At 43.3% G+C, this 11,383-nt stretch overlaps 1 non-coding gene across 1 annotated transcript; it reads left to right on the forward strand.

The window, feature by feature from the left end:
- The first annotated feature begins 292 nt into the window (after positions 1-292).
- On the forward strand, positions 293-366 carry trnai-aau (transfer RNA isoleucine (anticodon AAU)). The gene has a single exon. It is a non-coding gene; the product is annotated as a tRNA-Ile (tRNA).
- The last annotated feature ends 11,017 nt before the right edge of the window (positions 367-11,383 follow it).

An 11,383-nucleotide genomic window follows, 5' to 3' on the forward strand; every position in this document is an offset into this window, starting at 1 on the left:
GGTTTTAAACAATTATAAAATAGTAATGTTCAGCAGAATTTGCACTTTCCAAAACAAACCTGTTAAAGAGTAGAATGTGCAAATCCTGAGAAAATATCTGTTTAATGCTGCATAAAAATGCACACAATTACCAGCAGATGGAGTAAGTCTATACATTTTCATTTAAAAAACGGATTAATACTTTATTTCGATATTCCAATGGCTCTCAATGAATAACTTCCAAGCTACTGAGACCTTAAAAAAAACGTAAAGCGCCTTTAAAAGCCATCAGATGAATCGCCTGTGTATAGCTGGCCGGTTAGCTCAGTTGGTTAGAGCGTGGTGCTAATAACGCCAAGGTCGCGGGTTCGATCCCCGTACGGGCCAACTAGTTTTTTTTCATTCCTCGACTTACTTTGCAAAAAATAAGACAATGCATATGCATGCATTAAATGAATTACGCAATTATGTAAAGTCAAGACGAATGCGTGACATGAAGCACACTTTGATACAGAATACATTTAGAACTGTTTGATGTGAGTCATTCCCTGAGAGAGATATTGAAGAATTTTGGGGATGACAAAGAACAGACAACGAAAGGGCAAAAGGTCTTTGATGCTGAAGTTTCAGAAATTTCCAGCTTTTGTGAAATCATGATATTTTAGCTGTATACACTCTGATCAACCAATATTGCCAAATGCAGTGTATCTAATGACGAAGGCTGTTCCTAAACGCGAATTGAGTGGAGAAATTTAATATATCTCACCTCCTACTAGATTGATAATATTCTACAGCACGCGTTGCCACATTGATCACGATAGGACTACATAACTAGAATTCTCCCCTGTAAAACGGGAAGTAATGAAGAATTTCATATTGCATAGTTTACCATTCTCTCCTTTCTTATCACGCAGTATCTTTATATAATCACAGTCTCGGTCTCGCATGCATCCATTGCATATTCACCTTTCAAACTTGGAAAATATGGCCTTAGATGTGTCACATTTGTCACCTGTTGTAAGTAGACAGGACAAAAGGATTGTGATAGAATCAAATTGAATAACCTGATTGATGGAGTATGAGGAACTAATTACGAGCAGAAAACTTTAAAAAGGGTACTTTGCATCTTTTCCAAACTATAACTTACAAATCAGCCAGTGCCACAATGCAGGCCAAATTTTCACCAAATTTCTTCTTTATTCAACACCTGCACTTAAAATCAAAATAACGCAAATTTTAAAAGTTTAGAACTTTAAAAGCACTAAACAATAAAACTGGCTACCTATCACAACTGCATGCAATAAATGTCTCCATGTGCTCACATCTTCTGAAAGGGTGAGACAGATGAAAAAAAAATGTTCCATTAGTTAATGGGCCAGGGGTAAGACTCATAGAAACACAATTAAATATAAGAAATTTAGAATAGAGGGTAGGGATATTTTTATGTAGCCAAGATTAGAGTGGTGCTGGAAAAGCACAGCAGGTTAGGCAGCATCCGTGGAGTAGGAAAATCAATGTTTCTAGCTGGACCCTTCCACAGGAATGAGGCTTGGAGCCTCAGGAATAGAGAGATAAATGGGGAGGTGGGGGGGGGGGGGGAGAAGGAGGGGCTGCTGCTGGGGAGAAGTTAGCTAAGAGTGTTCTGGGTGGATGGAGGTGGGGATAAAGAGGATAAGTCGGAGAGGAGGGTGGAGTGGATGGGGGAAAGGAAGATTGGTAGGTAGAACAGGTCATGAAGATGGTGCTGGGTTTGGATCTGGGGTAAGGTGCAGGGAGGGGAAATGAGGAAACAGGTGAAGTTCACATTGACGCCCTGGGATTGAAGTGTTCCAAGGCGGAAGATTAGGCGTTCTTCCTCCAGGCGTCAGATGGTGAGGGAGTGGCAATGGAGGAAGCCCAGGACCTGCATGTCCTTGGCAGAGTGGGAGAGAGAGTTGAAATGTTCCGCCATGGGGCGGTGAGGTTGATTGGTGCGGGTGTCCCGGAGATGTTCCTTAAAGTGCTCTATGAGAAGGCCTCCAGTCTCCCCAATGTAAAGGAGACCGCATCGGAAGCAACGGATACAATAAATGACATTATTTTTATGTAGCTGTGACTCTGAATCAAGCTTCATTATCAGGAGATGGACACTGTGGAGCAATTAATGAACCAGATTTGAGGTTATGATGAAGGAAGATTATTGAGATCCAAATAATGGTCAAGCTGAAGATGTTATCCAGAGGAATTCCAACAGTGATATATTATATTATGATGACCAGCATCCAATGAATCTTCATTGATATTTTCATTGATGTAGTTTGTTTTCTTTTAATTAATATCCTTAGGAATTGGGTCATTATCATTCAAACAAAAATCAAACAAATAAGCCCCTTTTTATTTTCCCATTGGCCAGTTTTTGTCAGGGGTAATGGTCCAGACTTGATCAACTATTGCTTTGATGTCAAGGTAGGTATTAGGAGTTCCAAGATTTTAACCAAGTGACAGCAAAGGAATGCCTGAAACCTGAACTATAAAAGTTGCACAAAGTTCTGCAGAATGGAATGTTCACAGGGTGTCTATCCTTACCACCTGTTCTATTCAGAATACTCTTGAGAATTGTTAAGTATAACAAACTAACTTTTTTAATTTCAAAAATATACCTTATTCACAAAAAAATCTTGATATACATACAGAGTCACTACAGCAGGAGAAAGTGAGGACTGCAGATGCTGGAGATCAGAGTTGAGAGTCTGTTGCTGGGAAAGCACAGCAGGAGAAGCAGCATATGAGGAGCAGGAGAATTGACATTTTGGGCCTTCAGGCCTTTCTTGATGAAGGGCTTATGCCTGAAATGTCGATTTTCCTGCTCTTCGGATGCTGCCTGACCTGCTGTGTTTTCCCAGCAACACACTCTCAACTCAGAGTCACTAGAGCAGTTTGGTTCTGTACAGCCTTTGCAGATATAGAAACAAACAAACACTGGAATTTAACGTTATCCAACAGACAAACCCAAGGCATTTCTTACTTATACAAGATGCTATTTATATACATTTGAGGCACTGAGAGGGTCTAATTAGCACACGCTAAAATCCTGGACTCTGAATATACTGCAGAAATAAACTATGTTGCAGCATCCTATCTTACAAGTCACCTTTCTGAATGGGTAACTATTACTTGCAATAGAGACAATATTTTGATTTAATATCACTGCATTATTAAATTTTGCTGAGCGGACTTGGCAACTCAGTTCAGATCTGGTTACCTCTCTTGAAGAAATAATTAAATGTCTAATCATGCTGACCCTCATTCAGATTTGTGTCCTGGACAATAGATACTCTGAAAAGAATAAGGCACTGGATTGACTTAAAAGCTTCTATTTCCAATTCTTTGGAGTTATCTTTTTTTTAATTACTTTTTTTAAACCTTGTCTTGATCCTATACAAGATATAATAAGGTCTTTAAAAAACCAAAAGCTGACAGTAAAAATACCACAGTAGATAAGCAGGAGGCTGGAAGAACACAGCAAGCCAGGCAGCATCAGGAGGTGGAGAAGTTGACATTTCAGGTACAGTATAACCCTTCTTCATTCTGCGCTCCTGAAGAAGGGTTATACTGAAACGTTGACTTCTCCACCTTCTGATGCTGCCTGGCTTGCTACGTTCTTCCAGCTTCCTGCTTGTTTACTTTGGATTCCAGCATCTACAGTTTTTTTTGTCTCTAACTGAGTAGAAATACCAATGTATCATGCTTAAGTTTCAACTGTCTCATGACAACATATAATACAGAGCAACTTCATTTTGTGTACAGTATTTAAATTCTTTCACACCAGCTGAAAAGGTAATTTTGTTACTGGGGAGAGGACTCGTCTAACAGTTGCCAACATTGTAACAACTGTTCTTTGTACAACTTACTGGTTGCCAAGTACCTTAGTGCATGTTATGAACATAAAAATGCTATATTATTGCAAGTTACTTCCTTCATAAGCTGAAATCATTTCAGAAAAGCCCTTACTGAAGCAGACAGTATATTCTGCATTGAACATACACCAACTTTATTTTGTTTTCCTTTATAACTCAGGAAATATAATCTGCCTATACACTACATGTTCCAAAAAGTTTCCATGTAGAATTAGTATCATAGCAAGTCTGATGGAATCAAATAATTCCCATTCATCTCTGATTCATAGCATGAAACCACTTACATACATTCAGATGAGAATAATTTATATTCTGATGAATGTCAATTGTTGTTCAGTTAGTCGCAGTTTCACCTCTCAGCAAATTGTAGCTTCACGGTTTCACTCTAGAACTTGAGTACAAAAAACAATCTTGTCTTAAAGATTCAAACTGAGATGGTGCTGCACTGTTGGAGTCCAATGAGATTTAAACAGAGAACCCTCTGCCTCAGGTACATTTAGAAGATAGTGGAGGACTGCAGATGCTGGAGATCAGAGCTGAAAATGTGTTGCTGGAAAAGCGCAGCAGGTCAGGCAGCATCCAAGGAACAGGAGAATCGACGTTTCGGGCATGAGCCCTTCTTCAGGAATGAGGAGAGTGTGTCAAGCAGGCTAAGATAAAAGGTAGGAAGGAGGGACTTGGGGGAGGGGTGTTGGAAATGCGATAGGTGGGAGGAGGTTAAGGTGAGGGTGATAGGCCGGAGTGGGGTGGGGGCGGAGAGGTCAGGAAGAAGATTGCAGGTTAGGAAAGTGGTGCTGAGTTCAAGGGTTGGGACTGAGACAAGGTGGGTGGAGGGGAAATGAGGAAATGTAGGTCCTTGGACTGGTCCATTGCCAGACCATAGCAACACGATGGCTGGAGGAAGAGCATCTCATCTTCCGCCTAGGAACCCTCCAACCACAAGGGATGAAATCAGATTTCTCCAGTTTCCTCATTTCCTCTCCCCCCACCTTGTCTCAGTCCCAACCCTCGAACTCAGCACCACCTTCCTAAACCGCAACCTTCTTCCTGACCTCTTCGCCCCCACCCCCACTCCGGCCTATCACCCTCATCTTAATCTCCTTCCACCTATCGCATTTCCAACGCCCCTCCCCCAAGTCCCTCCTCCTACCTTTTATCTTAGCCTGCTTGGCACACTCTCCTCATTGCTGAAAAGGGCTCATGCCCGAAACGTCGATTCTCCTGCTCCTTGGATGCTGCCTGACCTTCTGCGCTTTTCCAGCAACACATTTTCAGCTCTACATTTAGAAGATCTCAAGCCGCCATTTTTAAGAATAAGTGATTATTTCTGGTGCCACTAACAATATTTATCAGTCAACATTTATCAATCAATCAACATAAAAAGACAGATTGTCTTATTAGTTCACTATGCGAGATAAGCGCATTCGATATTAGGAGACATAACAGCAGGGATAAGGGATTGGTTAACTGACAGAAAATAAAATCAGGGTAAATAGTTTTCAATTTTAGATTAGAAAACTGTAATTAGTGAAGTGCTGCAGGGATCAGGGCTTAACTATTTACAATCAATAGTAATGACTTGATGAAGGAACTGATGGTATAAAGGCCATACTTGGGGACAATACAAACATAGTTTTGAGATAAGGATACAAGTGTCTGAAATGCACATGTATAGGTTATGAGAGGACAATCATTTGGCAAATGAAGGTTTTGAAAATATGAGGTTTTTCACTTTGACAGGAAGAAACTAAAAATAGGACATTTTCTAAATGGAAAAACACTGCAGACTTCTACAGTTTAGTGGGATCTAGGTGCTCTCACACACGAATCACAAAACACCAGCATGCAGACACAGTAAGTAGTTTATAAAGTAAATAGAATATTGGTCATTATTGCAAGCAGAGATGGAGTATAATTGTAGGGAAGTCTTGCTACAACTGTACAGGGCATTGGTGAGACCACATTATAGTACTGCATATAGTTTTGTTCACTTAAGGATGGAGTTCAGAGTAGGTTCATTAGGCTGATTCCAGGTGTGAAGGGTTTTTAAAAAAATGTTCAAGTGAATGTGAGCATCACTGACTAGTTTAGCATTTATTTCCCACCCTGAGTTGCCCTGGAGAAGATGGTGAGAAACTTTCTTGAACGGCTGCAGCCCTTGGGGGGATAGGAATGTCCATGGTCTGTTCAAGAATTCTAGGGTTTTGGTATTTTGACAGTAGAGGAATAGTGTTGCAGTTCAAGTTGGGATGGTATGTGACTTGGATAGGAACTTGCAAGTTGTGGTGTTCCCATGCATCTGCTAATGTTGTTCAAGGTGGTAAAGGTCACAGATTTGGAAGATACTGTCAATGGAGCCTTGATTGCAGGCTATCTTGTAGATAATACAAAATACTGCGAATATACATCATGGTGAAGGGAATGTTTAATGTGGAACATGGAGTGCCAACTAAGCAGCCTATTTGTCCTGGATGGTGTCAAGTTTCTTGAATGTTGCTGGAGGTGCATTGAGGAGAAAGTGAGGATTGCAGATGCTGGAGACCAGAGTTGAAAAGTATGGTGCTGGAAAAGCTCAGCAGGCCAGGCAGCATCCGAGGAGCAGGGGAATCGACATTTCGGGCATAAGCTCCTCAGATGCTGCCTGGCCTGCTGAGCTTTTCCAGCACCACCCTTTTCAACAACTGGAGGTGCATTGATCCAGGTAAATGGAGAATGTTTAATCCCACTCCTGACTTATGCCCCATAGCTAGACACTGGATGTAAGCAGTGGGTTTCTCACAGAGTTCATAGTCTCTTCTATTGATATACAAGGAAAGGTTGAGCAGGTTCAGCTTTTGAATTGAGAAGAATGAGAGGCAATCTTGAGAGATGTAAAATTCTAAGGGAGCTTGACAGGATAAATGCTGAGTTTTTTTTCCCCCTCATTGGTAATCTCCAACTAGGTGACACTATTTAAAAATAGCAGGTCTCTCATTTAGGATGTGGATGAGGAGGACGTCCTTCTCTCAGGTCTTTAATGTTTGACATTCTCTCACAAAAACAGAAATTGTTGGAGAAATTCAGCAGATCAGGCAGCACATTAGGGAAGAAAGTTGATTGATTTGATGTATACTCAAGTACAAAAGCACAGGAGTACAGGGAGAAGTGTATAATATTGTGACACAAGATGCCACCTTAGGTACAAGTACCAAGGTACAGAATCTTAAAAACAAGGTAGAAAGAAAGAACAAAGTTAAAAGTTAAACATTGCAGTAATAATAGTAGAGCATTAAACACACAAAATAAGGTTAAAAGTTACACAATGAAGACTTCCTTAGTTTTAAGTAGAAAATAAAGGAATAAGGGTGAAAATTCAAACATATGGAGTTACTGTTTTAAGTCCATTGACTCTTCATCAGAGTTCGTCAGACTCTTCATTCCTATTAGCTAGGAAAAACGGGTGTTTATGCTTGGCAAAGTGGTAGTGCTGTGGTTGAGGGCATGAATAGGTGGAGATGGAAACCAGTGACAGATACAGAGAGAGAATAAAAGGGGTACATAAACAAGGAGGTAGTGGGCCAGGACAGAAGGAAAGCTTAATAAAGATAACAAGAGCTAAATGATCTAGCTGTGCTGAATGCAACCCCTAATTGATAAAAGAAGCTTGGAGTTCATGCGAATGGGTGACTGTGCTAACGCAATTATGTCATAACAGGGTAAAAAAAAAATGAAAGAATGCTAAAATGACTCATTTCATAATAAGATTAGAGATGGGGTGGATAAAAATATTGGAAGGATGGAATCAGGCTCTAAAGTTATTGAACTCCATGTTGAATCCTAGAGGCTTCAAAGTGTCCAAAAACAAACTGAGTTGTCGTTCTTTGAGCTTTCACTGATGCTTGCTGGAACACTTTACAACAGGAATGTTGGCCAAGGAACACAGTGGTGTGTTGAAGTGGCAGACAACTGGAAACTTAGACAGAGTGTAGGTATAGGTGCAGGTGTTCTGCAAAGAGGTTACTCGTTTCCCCAGTGTAGAGGAGACCACATTATGAACAGCGAATATAGTAGACTAGATGGAGTGAAGTATAGGTGAATCGCTGCTTGGTATGTCTGGAGCCTTGGATAGCGAGGACGGAGGAGGTAAATGAGCAGGTATTAAACCTTCTGCATTGCTCCAGTGAGCCTCAGCACAAGCTTTAAGAAAAACATCTCATTCTCTACTTGAGAACCCAGTGGCCCGTAGGACTCAACATCCATTTCAATAACTTTAGAGTCTGATTCCATCCTTCCAATATTTTTATCCACCCCATCTCTAGTCTTATTACGAAATTTAGCAGCCACCCATTCCCAGGTACTCCCAGGGCAATTATCACATTATATGGGTCACAGTCAGCACAGTCAACCCATTTTCTCACTTTTAACTCTTATTATGTCTTATTCAGCTTTTCTTCTGTTATGACCTCTGATCAATTACTACTTGTTTACCTACCCCTTTCATCTCTCCCTGGGCTCTATCTCCACCTATCCATTCATGTCCTCCACCCGCTAACTTCAGCTAGCATATATACCAGATTTTCCCAGCTATTAACAGTGTGTTGAAGAGTCACTGGACTCAAAATATTAACTCTGATATCTTCCCAGACATTGCCAGACCTACTGAGTTTTGCCAGACCATCTGCTGTTCCTTGTTTTATTTTTAAAAACTCTTCTTCAACTAGCGGAGGTTCTGTCATTGAATTTATTCAAAGCTGAGCTTGGTGGAGTTTGATCCACAGGGATTCAGGTATTATGGGGGAAACAGGCAAGAATGTGAAATGAAAGCCACATCAGATTAGTCATGATCTTATTGACTGGTGTAACAGGCTCAAAAAGCTGAATGATGCACACTGCTCCTATTCCTGACATTCTTATTGGTGTTTGAAGAACAAAAGAAAATTTACAGCCCAGGAACAGGCCCTTTGGCCCTCCAAGTCTAAGCTGATCCAAATCTACTGTCTAAACCTATCGCCTAGTTCCTAAGGGTCTGTATCCCTCTGCTCCCCACCTACTCATGCATCTGTCCAGACGCACCTTAAAAAAATCTACTGTGCCTACCTCTGCTGATAAAACGTTCCGGGCACCTCCCGTCCTCTGTGTAAGGTTTCTCTCTCCACAGACATTGAGTACCTTAATTGCTTTGTTTTTATTTCAAAAGTAGTTTTATGGTTGGAAACATTTTTTTGTGAAAGTTTGTTCTGCACAATCTGGCTTCTGCATTTTCTACAACAGTGATTATTCTTCAAATAAGTAGTTCCAAAGAAGAATCATATTGGACTTGAAACAATAACTTTGTTTCTCTCACCACAGGCATTGAGTACCTTCAGTGCTTTGTTTTTATTTCAAAAGTAGTTTTTTGGCTGGAAACATTTTTGGGTAAAAAATGAGGTCTGCAGATGCTGGAGATCACAGCTGCAAATGTGTTGCTGGTCAAAGCACAGCAGGTTAGGCAGCATCTCAGGAATAGAGAATTCGACGTTTCGAGCATAAGCCCTTCATCAGGAATAAGAGAGAGAGAGCCAAGCAGGCTGAGATAAAAGGTAGGGAGGAGGGACTAGGGGGAGGGGCGATGGAGGTGGGATAGGTGGAAGGAGGTCAAGGTGAGGGTGATAGGCCGGAGTGGGGTGGGGGCGGAGAGGTCAGGAAGAGGATTGCAGGTTAGGAGGGCGGTGCTGAGTTGAGGGAACCGACTGAGACAAGGTGGGGGGAGGGGAAATGAGGAAGCTGGAGAAATCTGAATTCATACCTTGTGGTTGGAGGGTTCCCAGGCGGAAGATGAGGCGCTCCTCCTCCAGCCGTCGTGTAGTTGTGTTCTGCCGGTGGAGGAGTCCAAGGACCTGCATGTCCTCGGTGGAGTGGGAGGGGGAGTTAAAGTGTTGAGCCACGGGGTGATTGGGTTGGTTGGTTCGGGCGGCCCAGAGGTGTTCTCTGAAGCGTTCCGCAAGTAAGCGGCCTGTCTCACCAATATAGAGGAGGCCACATCGGGTGCAGTGGATGCAATAGATGATGTGTGTGGAGGTACAGGTGAACTTGTGGCGGATATGGAAGGATCCCTTGGGGCCTTGGAGGGAAGTGAGTGTGGAGGTGTGGGTGCAAGTTTTACATTTCCTGCGGTTGCAGGGGAAGGTGCCGGGGGTGGAGGTTGGGTTGGTGGGGTGTGTGGATCTGACAAGGGAGTCACGAAGGGAGTGGTCCTTGCGGAACGCTGATAGGGGAGGGGAGGGAAATATATCCTTGGTGGTGGGGTCCGTTTGGAGGTGGCGGAAATGGCGGCGGATGATACGTTGTACCTGCGCATACAACGTATCATCCGCCATTTCCGCCACCTCCAAACGGACCCCACCACCAAGGATATATTTCCCTCCCCTCCCCTATCAGCGTTCCGCAAGGACCACTCCCTTCGTGACTCCCTTGTCAGATCCACACCCCCCACCAACCCAACCTCCACCCCCGGCACCTTCCCCTGCAACCGCAGGAAATGTAAAACTTGCACCCACACCTCCACACTCACTTCCCTCCAAGGCCCCAAGGGATCCTTCCATATCCGCCACAAGTTCACCTGTACCTCCACACACATCATCTATTGCATCCGCTGCACCCGATGTGGCCTCCTCCATATTGGTGAGACAGGCCGCTTACTTGCAGAACGCTTCAGAGAACACCTCTGGGCCGCCCGAACCAACCAACCCAATCACCCCGTGGCTCAACACTTTAACTCCCCCTCCCACTCCACCGAGGACATGCAGGTCCTTGGACTCCTCCACCGGCAGAACACAACTACACAACGGCTGGAGGAGGAGCGCCTCATCTTCCGCCTGGGAACCCTCCAACCACAAGGTATGAATTCAGATTTCTCCAGCTTCCTCATTTCCCCTCCCCCCACCTTGTCTCAGTCGGTTCCCTCAACTCAGCACCGCCCTCCTAACCTGCAATCCTCTTCCTGACCTCTCCGCCCCCACCCCACTCCGGCCTATCACCCTCACCTTGACCTCCTTCCACCTATCCCACCTCCATCGCCCCTCCCCCTAGTCCCTCCTCCCTACCTTTTATCTCAGCCTGCTTGGCTCTCTCTCTCTTATTCCTGATGAAGGGCTTATGCTCGAAACGTCGAATTCTCTATTCCTGAGATGCTGCCTAACCTGCTGTGCTTTGACCAGCAACACATTTGCAGCTGGAAACATTTTTGGGACATCCAGTGGGTGTCATTGCACAGGAAAACTCAGACTTAAGTTTTCCATTTGAAGTGATCCTTACTGAGCACTGATGTTGCTCTGGAGAAAGTGAGGACTGTCGATGCTGGAGATCAGAGTTGATAGTGTGATGCTGGAAAAGCACAGCACCAGCAAAGCAGCAGGAGAATTGACATTTCGGGCATAAACTCTTCATCAGGTAAGTTCTTGATGAAGAGCTTACGCCCAAAAACACTGATTCTCCTGCTCCTTGGATGCTGCCTGATCTGCTGTGCTTTTGCAGCACCACACTGATGTTGC

Source organism: Hemiscyllium ocellatum, chromosome 5, assembly GCF_020745735.1.
Source record: "Hemiscyllium ocellatum isolate sHemOce1 chromosome 5, sHemOce1.pat.X.cur, whole genome shotgun sequence".
Lineage (NCBI taxonomy): Eukaryota > Metazoa > Chordata > Chondrichthyes > Orectolobiformes > Hemiscylliidae > Hemiscyllium > Hemiscyllium ocellatum.